Below are 18,337 nucleotides of genomic sequence, written 5' to 3'. Positions count from 1 at the left end.
TGAGACAGTCTCACTCTGTTGCCCAGGCTAGAGTACAGTGGCATGATCTTGGCTCACTGCAACCTCTATCTACCTCCTGGGTTTAAGCGATTCTTGTGCCTCAGCCTCCCGAATATCTGGGATTATAGGAAGGTGCCACCATACCCGGCTAACTTTTGTATTTTTAGTAGAGATGGGGTTTTACCTTGTTGGCCAGGCTGGTCTCAAACTCCTGATCTCAGGTGATCTGCCCTGCCTCCCAAAGTGCTGGGATAACAGGCGCGAGCTACTGTGTCTGGCCCATTGGCAGATGTTTGTTTGTTTGAGATGGAATCTCACTCTGTCGCCCAGGCTGGAGTTCAGTGGTGCAATGAGGCCAGTGTTACAGTGAGACAAGATCACACTACTGGCTGGAGTGCAGTGGTTCGATCTTGTCTCACTGCAGCATTGGCCTCTCAGGCTCAAGTGATTCTCCTGCCTCAGCCTCCCTAGTAGCTGGGATTACAGGCATGAACCACCACGCCTGGCTAATTTTTGTATTAGTAGAGATGAGGTGTACCATGTTGGCCAGGCTGGTCTCAAACTCCTGACCTCAAGCGATCCACCCACCTCTGCCTCTCAAAATGCTGGATTACAGGCATGAGCCACCAAATCTGGCCCTCTGTAAGTTTTATCTGATAGTAACCGTAATGACTCCTTTATTTTGCAAAATAAGAACAATCAGCTATTTCATATCAAAGATGATAAGAATATAGGCTTCCTTAATTTACTCCAAAGTCAGCCAGACACAGTGGCTCACACCTGTAATCCCAGCACTTTGGGAGGCCAAGGTGGGCAGATTGCTCAAGCTCAGGATTTTGAGACCAGTGTGGGTAACATGGTGAAACCCCATCTCTACAAAAAACAATACAAAAATTAGCCAGGTGTGTTGCCACACACCTGTAGGCCCAGCTGCTTGGGAGGCTGAGATGGGAGGATCTTGAGCCCTGGAGGTGGCAGTTGCAGTGAGCCGTGATGGTGCCACTGCATTTACTCCAGACTGAGTGACAGTGAGACCCTATCTCAAGAATAAATAAATAAATAAAAATTTACTCCAAAATCAAACCACGTGAATTTTTCATGTAACATATGCACATTTGCATTTTATTTATTTATTTATTTATTGAGATGGAGTCTTGCTCTGTTGCCCAGGCTGAAGGGCAGTGGTGCAGTCTCTGCTCACTGCAACCTCCACCTCTCAGCTTCAAGCCATTCTCCTGCCTTTGCCTCCCAAAGTGCTGGGATTACAGGCATGAGCCACCGCTGAAGCTGGGCCTACAAGCATGTGCCACCACGCCCAGCTAATTTTTTTGTATTTTTAGTAGAGATGGGGTTTCACCAGGCTGGCCAGGCTGGTCTTAATGTCCTGACCTCAAGTGATCTGCCCTTGTTGGCCTCCCAAAGTGCTGGGATTACAGACATGAGCCACCATGCCCAGCCTACATTTATTTTAAACTGGCATCATTGATCTTGAGTGAAAACTATCCCCCATTTGTATGTAGTTTTTCAAAAGTGAAGGCCTATTTTTGGTTTTTTTGGATTGTTTCGTTGTCAAAAAATACCTATACTACGAAGAAGTCTAATCAGTGTGCTCTTCATGGAAAATTAACAGACAAACCATACATATTCACTACTTTAGTATTCTCAGGTAAAATTTATTTTATTGGCCAGGTGTGGTGGCTCATACCTGTAATCCCAGAGCTTTGGGAAGCCAAGGCAAGAGGAAACTTGAGCCCTGGAGTTTGAGACCAGCCTAGGCAATATAGCGAGACCCCATTTCTACAAAAAATTTAAAAATTAGCTGGGCATGATGGAGTGGGCCTCTAGTCCCAGCTACTTGGGAGGCTGACGCAGGAAGATTGCTTGAATCCAGAAGGTCAAGGCTGCAGTGAGCTGTGTTTGTGGCCACTGTACTCCAGGTTGGGTGAGGGAACGAGACTGTCTGAAAAAAATATTATTAGCTTTGCGCAGTGGCAGTATTGTAGCCAATGAGGTTTATCCAAGGCATGATTATTGTTAATTGAAAGCTTTTCCCAATCCCCGCCATGATGACTTGCAATATAGTCAGCATTGGCAATTTTTTATTTTTTATTTTTATTTTTTTTGAGACGGAGTTTCACTCTTGTTACCCAGGCTGGAGTGCAATGGCGCGATCTCAGCTCACCGCAACCTCCGCCTCCTGGGTTCAGGCAATTCTCCTGCCTCAACCTCCTGAGTAGCTGGGATTACAGGCACGCGCCACCATGCCCAGCTAATGTTTTGTATTTTTAGTAGAGACGGGGCTTCACCATGTTGACCAGGATGGTCTCGATCTCTTGACCTCGTGATCCACCCGCCTCGGCCTCCCAAAGTGCTGGGATTACAGGCTTGAGCCACCACGCCTGGCAGCATTGACAATTTTTAACAAAAATATTATTTGATGATTAGAGATAGGGTCAAACTCTGTCACCTAGGCTGGAGTGCAGAATGGCATAATCATAGCTCACTGTAACCTGAAACTCCTGGGCTCTAGTGATCCTGTCACCTCAGCCTCTGGAGTAGTTGGGACTGCTGGTGTGTGTCATCATACTGTAGAGAGTCTCATGTTGCCCAGACTGGCCTCAGGCGATCCTCCCGCCTTGGCCTCCCAAAGTGCTGAGATTACAGGAGTGAGCCACTATGCCTGGCCTAAATTTGTAATCTGCCTGGTACTGATATTTGTACAGAGCAGCTGTTCTGCTGGCCTAAGGAAGAGAGCAGAAAATTATCGCTAGATTAAGTGAAAGATTTTATGAGCCTTTCAAACGACAAGAAACAAGTAGCTCTAGTAATTGCCACTCCTTGGCCTGATGTTGTTTTCCTAGTACATTGTAAATATAATCTGATTAGGGCATGATAGCTCATACCTGTAATCCCAGCACTTTGGGAGGCCAGGATGAGCAGAATGCTTTAGCCCAGGAGTTAGAACCCAACCTTGGCAACGTGATGAAACCCCATCTCTACAAAAAATATAAAAATTAGCCAGGTGTGTTGGCCTGCCCCTGTAGTTCCAGCTACTTGGGAGGCTGAGGTGGGAGGATCATTTGGGCTTGGGAGTGAGGCTGCAGTGAGCCGAGATCACACCACTGCACTCCAGCCTGGGTGACAGCAAGACCCTGTGTCAAAAAAATAAATAAATAAAAGATGGCATTGAGTTTAAGCAATAGAAAAAGAAAAGTATCATTTGTCACCTACACTTGAGATAGCCAGAATGGGGAGCAAGCTAGAAGACAGCCTTGAGTACAAGACCAGTGCAAGGAGCCTGCTCCCTAGGAGCCTGGCCCCAGAGCAGAGCTCGCCATGCCTTTGGGAACCTTGCTTCCATGCTGTCGGAGGGAAGGGAAAAATACAGACTCTTGAAACCGTAATGAATTCATTAGATTCCAGCACCATCAATCTCAGTCAGCTTCACTCTTCCTGCATCCTGTGACATAGACTGTTACTTGTGTTCCTCAGTTCAGCAGTGTCCTTGATTACTGGACCTTTTGCCACAGCCCTACAAAACCTGGCCAAACGTGCATCAGACTGATGATCCTGTGTTTCGTTTATTGTTCAGCATCTACACATTTTTAAATATTGGCCTGGTTAACTTTCTTGATGTTAACTTTTTGCCTTCCTGAGGATTGAATGTATGAGGATCAGTTACCAGAATGGTTTTGTTTTGCAGGTCACAAGAAGAAAATGCCTTCTAGATGCAAAATCACCTCCAAACCAGACCACCTTTCTTGACTTGCCTACTTTGGGCATCAGCTGCCTTAAACGTTAACACCACATTTGAATGCCTTATTCTACAATCCAGTGTGTTTTCCTTCACCTTTTTTACACTTTGGTGAATTATGTGCCTACTTAACTTGAACTGTGTCGACTCCACAAAATGATTATGCACTTTTCTGAGACAAAAGATGCTGTTCTTCTGAGAGATCCATTACTCTCTCCTTGGAATCTGTGGATTTGAAGATGGCTCCTGCCTTCTCATATGGGAATCAGTGAAGTGTTTAGAAACTGCTGCAAGACAAACAAGCCTCCAGTGGGGTGGTCAGTAGGAGAGCACGTTCAGAGGGAAGAGCCTTCTCGACAGAATCACACCAGACTCTGTTTTCAGGATGAATTTCTTATTTCTGCCATCTTTTGGAATAAATATTTTTTCCCTTTCTATGGAAATCTGAGTTCAGTGTTTGTAAAGTTCATTTTTATAAACTTTTCTATTGCTACATAATGCCTTTTAAAAAATAATTTTGTAGTCTAAACGTAGGTTGGATATATAAACCCTACCATGTAGTTTGAGATGCCTGAAAAGACTGGTAAGTGCTTTTTTTAAGCATTCAGTAACCATTTAAGTGCCTACTGTAGCCAAGGCACTGGAGAGATGAAAGATGTGTACGTTGGAGTCCCTGCAAGTTCACAAGCTATTTGGAGAGATATGATTAGTTTACATAGAGCTGTATATAAAGCTGTGTTTGAACTTTGTCCTTGAAAGTGGTAACATGGTGAGCAGGTCAAGGATATCTGCTAACCATAGAACAAGGCAGCAAATGTTGCTGAGATGGAACCATCACAGCCTCAGACACAGGACTGAAGAAGTCAAGAGTGATTAACAAGCCAGGGGCAGGAGACAATAATTTTGTGTTTCAGTAGCAGGAATCTTGATACACTAATTTGAGGGCTTTATGACTCTTAAGAAATTAAAAATTAAAATGAACCTAAATGTTCACCAGCGCATGGCTTTTGACAGCCAGCCAAGAATGGATTTCCTGTTTTTCAGTTTGTACTTTTCTATTCCTCTCAAACTGTCTGAACTCATTACTTCGCTATTCTTATTACCAAAGTGGGTTTCAAGTTGAAGTGACTCTCCTGCTCTCATTTCTTTTCTTTTCATTCTTTACTTTTGTTTTGAGCAGTCTGTTAGGCAACTCCATACTTCATCTTTCCAGCAGGCGGGCTACATTAGCTAATTTCGTGGAATCCATGAAACACTGATGATTTGAAGTTGAAGGGGCCATGGTGATATAGGCTAATCCCATCATTTTATAGATAAGGAAGCCGAACCCAGATGGAGAATTTCTCACCCAGCTTAATGCAGTTGGTCAGAGGCAGACCGGAGTAGGATCTATGTGTTTGTTTGGTTTTGGTTTTGGTTTTGAGACAGAGTCTCACTCTGTCACCCAGGCTGGAGTGCAGTGGCACAATATCGGCTCACTGCAACCTCTGCATCCCGGGTTCAAGCAATTCTCCTGCCTCAGCTGGGACTATAGGCACATGCCACCATACCCAGCTAATTTTTGTATTTTTAGTAGAGATGGGGTTTCATCATGTTGGCCAGACTGATCTTGAACTCCTGACCTTGTGATCCACCTGCCTCGGCCTCCCAAACTGCTGAGATTAGAGGCGTGAGCCACCATGCCTGGCCAGGATCCATGTTTTCTACTTTTCACACTAGAGCTCCTTTCACAGGCTACCCTGCCTCCCTCAGAGTTGTCTTGGCCAGAAGCCAACTCTGTGTCTGGTGGGAGGGAAGAATTCTGCCATTGCAGATTATCAAGCTGTCTCCTACCAGAACAACATACATGGCCCTTAGTCAGTATCGGTCATCTGAGAAAGTAATGCTGGTGGTTACTGCGGGTACATAAAAGGATGCCACAGTCTGAGCTCTGATGGTGTGAGGAAGTGTGACTCCAGGGCTACTGTGTTCCCAGATTCTACAAGTCAAGCCCTGCAGCCCATCATCACTGGGGATCAGTCTGACACCTTCCCCACTCCCACCCTAGACTGCTTTCCAGCAGATTACAAGTTTTTTTGTTGTTTTTTGTTTTTGTTTTTTTGAGACAGAGTTTCACTCATGTTACCCAGGCTGGAGTGCAATGACGCGATCTCGGCTCACCGCAACCTCCGCCTCCTGGGTTCAAGCAATTCTGCCTCAGCCTCCCGAGTAGCTGGGACTATAGGGGCACTCCACCATGCCCAGCTAATTTTTGTATTTTTAGTAGAGACAGGGTTTCACCATGTTGACCAGGATGGTCTCTCTTGACCTCATGATCCACCCGCCTCAGCCTCCCAAAGTGCTGGGATTATAGGCATGAGCCACTGCGCCCTGCAGATTACAAGGTTTTTGAAACTGTTTTCCAAGCTGAGCCTCATGGTGACCTTAATGTGGCAGCACTTCCCTTGAGTGTGGCTTTTGTCTGTCTTGAGTTCAGTTTATGCATTAGCTGACAGGGAGCCTGCATAAGTTCGGCACAGCAGATCTTAGCTGTGGCATGCCTTCCGCTAGTGATGGAGGGTAGCTTTGGGGGTTCTTCTCATTGGTCATCATAGTTTGACATGTGTCCAATTAAATGGCGCAGTTGAAGGCAGAAGTCATTACCCTGACTGATTCAAGATTATGAGTTCTGCTTTATTCTGTCAGTTGGTAGTAGTCCATTTTTTTAGAAGCCCCATCTTTTTTCTTTTTTTTTTTTGAGAGTTTTGCTATTTTGCCCAGGCTGGAGGGCAGCGGCATAATCTCAGCTCACTGCAACCTCTGCCTCTCGGGTTCAAGCAATTCTGCCTCAGCCTCCCAAGTAGCTGGGATTACAGTTGCCTGACACCACGTCCAACTAATTTTTTGTATTTTTAGTAGAGATAGGGTTTCACCATGTTGGCCAGGCTGGTCTTGAACTCCTCACCTCAGGTGATCCACCCGGTTCAGCCTCCCAAAGTGCTGGAATTACAGGTGTGAGTCACTGCACCTGGCCAGAAGCTCCACCTTTATTTTCAATCAAAAATTAACAGACCGAATTACTTTTATTACTATGCACATCAAGTTACTGAAATGATGATTTCATGTAGTAAACCCCTAAAGATGGCACTTGCAGGTACAAAGATACAGAAATGTCTACAGCCTGCAGATGTTTACTTTTAAAAGATTCTTCAACAGCAGTTTGTTACTGGGTTTCCTCATCTAGCTGAAGATTCTCTAATTCTCCATAATCAAACTGATGTCTATGATTTTGATGACTAACAAAATTTCTAGTGAAGTGATCCACTTGTAAGCTTCTGATGTGTCCTAAGTGAGTTAAAGGAGACACTGGGGAGTGAGCTGGATTATGTTACTGGTTTGCTTGTGGGCTTGCTTGCTATTTGGAGGGAGTGGGTTCCTACAGACGTGAGTAAGGAAGATCAGGGTGTTGACTGCACTAACAACTGTGGGAAACATGGGAGATGGGAGCACAGAAGGGCCTGGTGCTATGCCAATGAGGTTTTGCTCATCCTCCAGTAGTCCTCTAGGGAAGTAAAAAGCCCTCATGAGGCAGCAGCTCAGGCCTGAACTTACAGGGTTTTCTCCAAACCCTACTGTGACGTAACTCTTTTTTTTTTTTTTTTTTTTTGAGACGGAGTTTCGCTGTTGTTACCCAGGCTGGAGTGCAGTGGTGCGATCTTGGCTCACCGTAGCCTCTGCCTCCTGGGTTCAGGCAATTCTCCTGCCTCAGCCTCCTGAGTAGCTGGGATTACAGGCACGCGCCACCATGCCCAGCTGATTTTCTGTATTTTTAGTAGAGACGGGGCTTCACCATGTTGACCAGGATGGTCTCGATCTCTTGACCTCGTGATCCACCCGCCTCGGCCTCCCAAAGTGCTGGGATTACAGGCGTGAGCCACTGCGCCCGGCCCGACGTAACTCTTAATGAGACCCTCCTGGCCTCAGCATAAAGCAGATCACCTTTGCCTATGAAGAAGAAAGGAGCTCATTTCCTAGCCAAACTGTTTGTCAGAGATCTCCCAGAAAAATTGCTTGCAAGCTCCCAAAGGCCAGGTACTGTAACAATGCCACCACCTAACATATAATACTATGGTTGAACTGAGGGAGGGAATGATGAAATCAGCTCAGGGGTTGCGAGAGGAAACTCACTAAGTTCCCTTTGCCCAGGAAGTCACTACCCTTGAATTCTAGTTGTCTCATTTATTAAATTCTTGAGAACATTCAATGCTATTAATACATAAATCCAGGTATATGTTCTCTCCTCAGCTCACCTTTAATGATGGAACTATTTTGTTACATGATCAGACATCTGAGATGGATGTTTGTGAATCATACTTTCTTAACCATTCTCTTACTCCATTAAGTGTATATCAGGGCCCAGACTGAAAGGAGCTCCATTTAGCCCTTTCGGAGGTTACCAAAAATGTTCCTGTGTAATATTCCATGTGATGTGGCCTCCTGGGACAATCACTAGACTAGAAGTCCTAGGTTTGCAGTCTTATTCCATCACTTGCTAGCTGTGTAACAGGGCAAATAATTTCATTTCTGACTCTTGGTGTTTTCATCTGTGAAATAAGGATCATGCACACATTTTCTACTACATGAGGTTGTTACAAAATGAGATTTTGGCGGTGAAGATGATTTGCGAGTTATCATAATACATCAGGAGTATTTTCCAAATAAATGACCAAATCCCCAGGGCACACGACCATACTTTTCTATTAAGATAGGACCCAGAGGGACAGCCAAGTCATTTTTTTTCTACATATGGTTACACTTTGGGTTTGTTTTGTTTTGCTTGAGACGAAGCTTCGCTCTTGTTGCCCAGGCTACTGAGTGCAATGGCATGATCTCGGCTCACTGCAACCTCTGCCTCCTGGGTTCAAGTGATTCTCCTGCCTCAGCCTCCCAAGTAGCTGGGATTACAGTTGCTTGCCACCACACCCAACTAACTTTTTGTATTTTTAGTAAAGATGGGATTTCACCATGTTGGCCTGGCTGATCTCCAACTCCTGATCTCTGGTAATCCACCCACCTCGGCCTCCCAAAGTGCTGGGATTACAGACATGAGCCACTGTGCCAGGCCTATGGTTACACTTTTGATTAGTCATTTGTACTTGGAGGTGGGGGTTTACAGAAAAATAAAAGGCACCCTTATCAGGCTCCCAGGCCTGAGTTCAGAGCCTGAGTGGCTGGGCCACACCCTTCCTACCCTTCCATGTTCTACCAGCTCTTATACCAGGAGGGAAGCATTTCTGGCATGATTTTGAAGATGAAGTGTGAGGATTGATTGGTTTCTTTTAGCACTGTTTTTGTTGTTTTCTTTAAGCACATAATGATGTCTAGACGTATGTCACTGCCCAGATTTATATTTTATCTTTTCTTTGATGTTGCTTCAAAAGTAGCACCTTTTTGTTTAGCTTTTTTTTAAATTTTTTTAAGCAATGGTAGGTGTTTGGTCATGCTGAAGTAAATTTAGAATTTGAGAAATGATTTTAAATTGTTGCCAAGACTCATGAAAAATTTGGCAAGAGTCAGTTGCTCCTTTATTAACATAAATTGTATTTAAAAATGTGTCTGCACATTTTAGAACAGTTTCATACTCCATCCTCTACACAAAAGTTCTTTTCTGTTTGGGAGAACATATGTGTTGAAAATGGAGATGGAGGCCAGGCGTGGTGGCTTACACCTATAATCCTAGCACTTGGGGAGACTGAGGCAATCTCCCATCACTGAGGTTGGGAGTTCAAGACCAGCCTGGCCAACATGGTGAAACTCTGTCTCTATTAAAAATACAAAAATTAGCTGACTGTGGTTGCAAGTGCCTATAATCCCAGCTACTCGGGAGACTGAGGCAGTTGACTTGCTTAAACCTGGGAGGCAGAGGCTTCAATGAGCTGAGATTGCGCCACTGCACTCCAGCCTGGGCAACAGAATGAGACTCCATCTTTAAAAAAAAAAAAAAGAAAAAAGAAATGGAGACTAAAGCAAACGTTATGTGTTACTTTTTCCTTGGCCCTTTTATTTCAGCTTTCTCTCAAGAGTTGAGTGGATGAAATTAATTGCAGAAAATTCATACTTTTCAAAGGACAGTAAAACATAAAATATCATTGTAAATAATACTTAGTACAGTTAACTGGAAGTAACCTAATGCTGACATAAGGAGCTGCTTAAATCATGTTGCTGTATCCAAATGAAGGAAAATCAATTTTGTTTTCAAAATATATGCCTAGAAAAGAGAAAAGAACAAAATTACTAGCATTGCTTGCCTCCAGATGGTAATTACAACTCTTCTTTTTCCTTTCAGCATTTTCTCCATTGAAAATGTAATAGTGTAGTAAACAGAAACAATATAAGTTACTTTAATAGCAAAAGATAATGGCCAGATTATTATGCTACAAGAAAAAGGAAAACAGGATTTTAAACTTCTATGCATAGAAACAGGCTGGTATGAAACAGACCAAGATGTGGAAAGTGATTATTTATTTTACAATGTTGTGTCTTTTCAAAATTTTCCATAAACAACATGTATTAATTTCATAATCAGGAAAAAAAAGTATATTTTTGAGGGCATCATCAGAAGTGTTAGTACTTCCTTCAAACATAATTTAGTGCACACACACACACATTTTTTAAAAAGTTATTCAGGGTTGGGGAAATGAAGTCACTTAGATTTATGAAAACACTGAAGTTATTATGAATCAATGAAAATCAGTGAGTTCATACAGAAATTGTGATTGTTTTCATTGTGCAGGACAGAGCGCTGATCATTCCGTGTATAAGATCTAACCTCCTTTTGTATAGGTGCTCACAGTGACAGCGTGGGGAATCAAAAGGGAGCATTGATTTTGATTCTTCCCACACAGAAAAGCGGAAGCCTAGGGTATTAATGCTCTGGGGTCCCACCCAGGTTAGAAAAAGCCTAACTGAGGCCGGGCGCCGTGGCTCACGCCTGTAATCCCAGCACTTTGGGAGGCCGAGGCGGGTGGATCACGAGGTCAAGAGATCGAGACCATCCTGGTCAACATGGTGAAACCCCGTCTCTACTAAAAACTACAAAAAATTAGCTGGGCATGGTGGCGCGTGCCTGTAGTCCCAGCTACTCAGGAGGCTGAGGCAGGAGAATTGCCTGAACCCAGGAGGCGGAGGTTGCGGTGAGCCGAGATCGCACCATTGCACACTCCAGCCTGGGTAACAAGAGTGAAACTCTGTCTCAAAAAAAAAAAAAAAAGAAAAAGAAAAAGCCTAACTGTTCTTCCATGCCTAGCTGCTCCAAGCAAAGCTTTCATTCAGGGTGTCACTACTTCAGTTAGAATTCCATCTCAGGGAAATGTATGGACCCTCTTTTTCCAACTCCCACCGCCTCCGAGGCCAACTCCAAAAGAAGGGAGTATTCCAGTAGCTGAAGATGCTCAGCAGCTAACACTGCCACCCCCATGAATCCAATCAAGATTCCATTTCAGTTTCTGACAGGATATTGACATGGTTTCCATGGTTTCCTTACACTGTCCACAGTGTGGTCCTACTGTGGGTTGCCACTCCAGAACAGAACAAGCAGAGCAGATATTTTGTCAAAGTAAGCCTGTTTTGAAGACGCGTGAATTAAGAAGCTAAGGGTGACTTTGTTCAAGCTGCAGACCCTTTTCAGCAACAGGTTGAAAAGGTAGTTCAGCCAGTTTCAACCAGGTTGCACAGATATTATCAGCTCCTGTTTTTGTCCTGATGTTAGCGGCTTGAGCAAAAAGACTCAGCAACCGGACTTCCTACAACCTAGAGTTTAACAGGGAAGAAAATTAAATAGTAATGATGAATGGTTATTTATGCTACACCATTGCTTCTCTAATGGTAATGTACAGATTGCCTGGGGATTGTATTTTAACAGATTCTGATTAAATCAAGATGGGAGCAATGATTCTGTATCTCCAAGAAGCTTCCAGGTGCTGGTGCTTCTGGTGGGTGGACCCCACAGGAGCAAGGTGCTGTATCTTACGGAAGTACAGATTGCTAGGTAAGAGTGAGCACTAGAAACATTAAACTCGTGGGAAGAAGGGTTCTTGAAGGAAATGACCTTTAAGAGTAAACCTCAAGGATGAGTAAGAACTTAGCAGAGAGGGTGGGGTGCAGTGGGTTACACCTGTCAACCCAGCACTTTGGAAGACCAAGGCGGGAGGATCATCTGAGGTCCGGAGTTTGAGACCAGCTTGGCCAACATGGTGAAATCCCATCTCTACTAAAAATACAAAAATTAGCCAGGCGTGGTGGTATGCGCCTATAATCCCAGCTACCTGGAAGGCTGAGGCAAGAGAATTGCTTGAATCTGAGAGGTTGCAATGAGCCAAGATCACGCCATTACACTCTAGCCTGGGCGACAGAGTGAGACCCTCTCAAAAAAGGCTTAGCAAAGAGGAGTGGCTGAGGTATTTCCAGTAGACCTGTGAAGTTGTTACAGGAGTCCAGGAGAGATAGGTGTCCCGGAGTGTGGTAATGGAAATGAATTCAGAGAAGAAGCTACATTGGGGTCATAGTTATTAGTTCATATACATAAACATCAGTGAGTGATTGGTTATGGGGGCGGGGCAGTAAGGAACAAGAAGGAGTTGAGGATTATACCGGGATCCGACTGGGTGATGGAGCCCTTTACTAGGGTGGAGGCACAGGGGATACAATAAGCTTGTTATAGCCTGATGAGCTCTTCTTGCCTGCTGCCCAGAAAAGCCAATGCACTGAGAATGGCCTGAGTGTTGCAGCAGAGAAAGAATTTAATAATCACAATGCCAGCCAAGCAGAAGGACTGGAAATCATTCTCGAATCTGCCTCCCCAAGAATTCAGAGGCTAGAGTTTTTAAAGGAAAGTTGGGTGGGCAGGTGGCTAGGGAATGGGGAAGACTGATTGAGTTGGGGATGAAATCATAAAGGGTTGAAGCTGTCTTCTTGTACTAAGTCAGTTCCTGGATGGGGGTCACAAGACCAGTTGGGTCAGTTTCTTGGTTATCAGTTCCCATCTGAGTGGCGCCAGCTGGTCCATCAAAATGCACGGTCTGAAAGATAACCTCAAACACCGGTCTTAGGTTTTACAATAGTGATGTTATCTATAGCAGCAACTAGGGAGGTTACAAATCTTGTGACCCCTAGCTACATGACTCCTGAACCATACTTCTGACCTTGTAGCTAATTTGTTAGTTTATGAAGGCAGTTTAGTCCCTGTGTGATGAGGGGGTTAGTATTGGGAAGGGATTCTTATCATCTTTGTTTTAAAGTTAAACATAAACTAAATTTCTCCCATAGTTTACTTGCCCTACACCCAGGAATGAGCAAAGACAGCTTGTGAGGTTACAAGCAAGATGGAGTCAGCAATGCTGGATTTCTGTCACTATCATAATCTTTGCAGAGGTGGTCAAGCTTAAGGACACTGTGGAGTCTAGTTGTGGACAAAGAGTTGCAGGAAGCTATGTGTCCATGGGGGGACACCCCCAGTGGGCAATTGTTATTTGGGCGTTGAGGTTAAGAAGGATCAGACTGGAGGTTAGAATGTGGGCACCAACACAGAGATCATGGAAAATATGGGTGTGGATAAGGGCCAGGAAGAATGTGGTAGAGTGAGAGGAGAGGCTGTCAAAGCTGCAGACCTGAGGGGCACCCACTCATCAGGGGTGGGCAGGGGAGGAGGAGGACTCTGTAAGGGGCAGCCATTGTAAATGGTCCTGGCTTGGATAGCTGTCAGCACCACTCTCACCCCCAGCTTATTAAGTATTTTACATACATTATCCTAGTAAGTAAGTAGGACACATATTGTTCCTCTTTTATAGCCGGAGAAACAGATCAACAGTACAGCAAACCTACTCTTATTCCAACAGTTTGGCTGCCTTTCATCTGGTATGTTTACAGGGCCTCCAACCAGCCCTCACTCGCCCCACAGCTAAGCTGCCCAATTCTGAGATTCTAGAAGCCGCTTACAGCTGCAGTTTTTTTCTTCCTGATTTTTCTTCATTGTTATCAGCCCTATGGCCAATAATAATGCCTAACACATAGCAGTTCCACATACAGATGTTATTTTTGTTGTTATTATTATTAGAGACAGAGTCTCGCTCTATCACCAGGCTGGAGTGCAGTGGTGCGATCCCGGCTCACCGCAACTTCCGTTTTTCGGTTTCAATCAACTCTCCTGCCTCAGCCTCCCGAGTAGCTGGGACTACAAGCATGCGCCACCACTCCCGGCTAATTTTTTGTACTTTTAGTAGAGACGGGGTTTCATCATGTTGGCCAGGACGGTCTTGATCTCCTGACCTCATGATTCGCCTGCCTCGGCCTCCCAAAGTGCTGGGATTACAGGCGTGAGCCACCGCGCCCAGCCTATTATTATTTTTTTTAAAGACAGCATTTTGCTCTGTCACCCAGGCTGGAGTGCAGTGGTGCAATCTCGGCTCACCGCAACCTCTGCCTCCCAGGTTCAAGCAATTCTCCTCCCTCAGCCTCCAGAGTAACTGGGACTACCAGCACGTGCTACCACGCTCGGCTCATTTTTTATATTTTAGTAGAGATGAGGTTTCACCGTGTTACCCAGGATGGTCTTCATCTCCTAACCTCGTGATCCGCCTGCCTCAGCCTCCCAAACTGCTGGGATTACAGGCATGAGCCACTGCACCCAGCTCACGGATGTTATTCTTTTTTTTTCTTTTTCTTTCTTTCTTTCTTTTTTTTTTTTTTTTTTTTAAAGATGGGGTTTCACCATGATGACCAGGCTGATTTTGAACTCCTGACCTCAGGTGATCCACCCACCTCGGCCTCCCAGAGTGCTAGGATTACAGGCGTGAGCCACCACACCGGGCTTCACAGATGTTATTCTTAATTTTTCACATATGTTAATTTGTTTAATCCTTACAACAATGCTATTAAATACATTTATTATCTTCATTTTATAGATGAAGAAATTGAGGTCTAATGTTGCAAGCTGTTGTCAAAAGACATAGGTATAACGAACTTAGTTTAAAGATTTCAAATGGCTTTATCTGCAATTCTAGAATCAGGCAACCTTCATTCCATAAAATTGAGTAAGTCCCAAAGAGCTGAGCAGAAGAGCTGAGTTTTATACAGAGAGCGGCTGAAGAAAGCAGAAGCAGGGAACAGAGAGTATTAGTCACTTTTAGACAGAACAATAGAAATGTAACTGTTTAGTAACACCGGGTTACTTCAGGCTATCTTTTTTGTTTAAGGATTAAAGCAGAGGAACTGCCCTATCATACTGATTAAAGATTGAAAGGGGCCTCTTTGGGAAACTGGTTATTGTCTGTCTCTCCTATTTTCTTGCAAGATCAGAAAACAGTTTAGGTTTGGTGATCTGGAACTTTAACATGGCTGATTCCATTTTGATTTTTAGCTGGTCTGCTGGGGCCTAGTGCAGGAGCTTATTCCGAAACAATGGCCTCCTATAATGTTTTACTTAACACTGTTAAATAGAGGACACACAGGGTTTAAATCCAGGAGAGTCCGACTTTAGGGTTCAGGTCTGTCACTGAGGCTCCATGGCATGTTTCTGATGTAAAATCCCTCATCTTACCCACTGTCTTGTAGTCTTAGCTTCTTCTGTTTTTGCTTTTTTTTTTAAAAAAAAAGATGGAGTATCACCATGATGGCCAGGCTGGTCTTGAACTCCTGATCTCAGGTGATTCACCCACCTCGGCCTCCCAGAGTGCTAGGATTACAGGCGTGAGCCACCGTGCCCAGCCAGTCTTAGCTTCTTGACCACACCTTCAACCTTTCAGAGTCTATAGTTGTTCCCAAGCCTGAAAGGTCACATGGTTCTCATAATACCTTCCATTTAAGTCAATAGATTCCTGAAAATGAGGCCAGAGGCCACGTGGAGAATCCTAAACCTACTGCCTGGGCATGGGCAGGGTCCTGTGGTTCTGAATGGCTCAGAATGAATGAATTTCCTCCCATCCCTGGGATCCCAGCTCCCCTCTCCCTCCAGCTCCCCACGCAGACAGCCTTGGAATTGCTAATCCCCTGCCTTAGGGGCAGACTATCAAGCCCAAAGGTAGTTCTTTCATTTTCTTTTTTTTTGTGACACCTCAATGCCCTCACGCAATAAAAGGGCCTGGCTTGATTTCCCTGAGTTGCCCGAGGGGGCTGGCACATGCGTTTCTCTGGTAAGGTGCAGCACTTCCTGCTCTCTGCCAGCGTTTCTGAAGCGTGGAGTCAGAATGGGATTTTCAAGTGTTGCATTCCATGTGCATAGACAGTGCAGGCTCCCGAGAAAGCATCATCCCATCTTACGTCCCTCTGCCTGGAAACTTTCACCCCTCTCAGCTCAACCCCAGGCAGGTCCTGGAGGCAGTGTCTGTCCTCCTTCCCTCCAGAGGTGTGCACTCTCTGCTTCCCGCAGCAACCTTTGCTTATCCCCATCAGAACTGTACTGAACTCTCATGTCTTTTCCAGGGGCCGAAGAAGCTTTACTGGGCAGGATCGCTTGTTTGTTTAAGTTTGATCCCTACCATCTTGCACAAAAATTTGCTAAGTAAATGTTCATTCACTGAAAGTTGGCTTGTAAAAAAACATCTTGTGAGAGATCTTTTTTTTTTTTTTTTTTTTTTTTTTGTAATTTTAGTCTCTAGGTATTGAGTTTGCTTAAAGGAAGTAAAACTGTCTGTCCTGTAGCTCTAAGGTCTTAGTAGGTGAATTTCATGTGACAGTCACACAGTGCCCCTCGCTTAGAAGAGCCCTGCACGTGGTTTGATGCTCTGCTCTTGTATTGAAATTCTTAGTAACTTTTTTTATTTTTGAGACAGAGTTTCACTCTTGTTGCCCAGACTAGAGTGCAATGGTGTGATTTTGGCTCACTGCAACCTCCACCTGCCAGGTTCAAGTAATTCTCCTGACTCAGCCCCCCAAGTAGCTAGGATTACAGGCATGTGCCACCACGCCCTGCTAATTTTGTATTTTTAGTAGAGATGGGGTTTCTCTATGTTGGTCAGGCTGGTCTCAAACTCCCGACCTCAGGTGATCTGCCCATCTCGGCCTCCCAAAGTGTTGGTATTACAGGTGTGAGCCACTGCACCTGGCCTTGAAATTCTTAGTAATTTTTGAACATGGTCTCTGCATTTTCATTTTGCACTTAGCCCCACAAATTATCCAGCTGGTACTGCATACTAAAGGGAGACCCTCCAGTCAATCAGCAGGTCCTAATTGGGATCTACAATTATCTGTAATCCCTCTGAAAGCACCTGCACAATTAGGGGTGTGTATATTTGTGTGTGTTTTTCTGGAAAGCAAGTCTATGACTTTCATCGGACCCGAAGCAAAGTTCTGAGCAGTGGTTATTAATAATAACAATAGCCATCTTTTACCTAGTGCTTATTGTGTGCCAGCCCCTAAGGACATTAGGTAATTGTGATAAGGACAGGAGGCAGGGAAATACCGGGTAGAAGAGAGTGGTTCTCTGGCAAAGGCCCCACTCACAAGCCCAGCCCGTGGCCCTAACTGAGAACTTTACATCCCTGTTTTCCCACCTGAATGTCCCTTTTTCCAAAACTACCCTGGCCTGCCAGACCCTCCCATCCTGTACCCATAAGAACCCCAAACTCCACTGGCAGAGAAACAGAGCAGCATGGCAGAGGAGAGAAAAGGAGCATCTGAATGTCAAAGAGGCAGCTGGTCGCCTGGTTAGTCCCCAGCCAAACTCCAGGGGAAGATCATCTTCCCACTCTATCCCCTTTCCTGCTCCCCATCCCACTGAGAGCCACCTTCATCACTCATTACAACTTCCACATTCACCATCCTTCAAGTCTGTGTGACCTGATTCTTCCTGGATGCTAGATAAGAACCCATATGCCAAGAAGGCAGGGTGTAAAAGACCGTCACCCCTACTCTCCTCTGAGCTGGTTAACATTTAGCTGTCCACGGGCAGCAGGTGCTAATAAAAGCATTAGTTGTAACACACCCCTAGAGGCTACAGTGGGGCCAGAGTCCAAAAGTGCTGGCCCTGGCCTCAGCACCTGCTCGCCTGTGTGCTCCCCCTCCTGCAAGGGGTTTGAGTAAGCAAGCCACACCCCTGTTGCAAGTCCCCCAGAGTGGGGCAGGGAACTCTCCTGTCTCAACTGTGATAGGTTCATTATCTAATGCACAGCAAGTCAATACATCATGACAGCAGGTTGCAGCAGAGAAACAGGATTAATCACAGAGTCATGAAACAAGGAGATGAGAGGGAACCTTAAATCCACTTCACTGAGGAGTTTGGTGCTAGGGTTTCTAAGGGTTTTGGAGTGGGCCAAATTGTGGAGATGGTTGATGGGTTGAAGAATGCAGAGTGGGGGGCGGGGGGGGGCAAAAAAAAAAAAGAGTACAGAGCGAAGTCATGGGATAGGGAGCTGAAGAAGCTGGATTCTCATGCTGATCCTGTTCCTGTGTGGGAGTCTTCAAACTGGGTGCTGGAGGTGTGGTCTGGAAAACATCTTAAGTAAGCCTTAAGCAAAAGGCTTATGATTCTAATGTCAGAGATCCTGTCTATAGGAACAATGGGGATGGAAATAAATTCTTTTTTTTTTCCTTAGATGGAGTCTTGCTCTATTG

The 18,337-nt window shown here is 44.9% G+C and overlaps 2 non-coding genes across 2 annotated transcripts in view; both read left to right on the top strand.

The window, feature by feature from the left end:
• LOC108317303 overlaps positions 1 to 4,202 on the top strand; it is a 14,529-nt gene extending 10,327 nt beyond the window's left edge. Inside the window, exon 2 of the transcript XR_001830688.2 lies at positions 3,704 to 4,202. This is a non-coding gene — a transcript (uncharacterized LOC108317303). The remainder of the gene's footprint in view (positions 1 to 3,703) is intronic.
• Positions 1,978 to 2,117, top strand: LOC119473999. The gene has a single exon (XR_005203281.1). It is a non-coding gene; the product is annotated as a U4 spliceosomal RNA (small nuclear RNA).
• Positions 4,203 to 18,337: the final 14,135 nt, after the last annotated feature.

This window comes from Cebus imitator, unplaced genomic scaffold (assembly GCF_001604975.1).
Source record: "Cebus imitator isolate Cc_AM_T3 unplaced genomic scaffold, Cebus_imitator-1.0 Scaffold200, whole genome shotgun sequence".
NCBI classification, from domain to species: Eukaryota; Metazoa; Chordata; class Mammalia; order Primates; family Cebidae; genus Cebus; species Cebus imitator.
The sequence above is the reverse complement of the archived record's forward strand: the minus strand, read 5'-3'. Positions and strand labels throughout refer to the sequence as shown.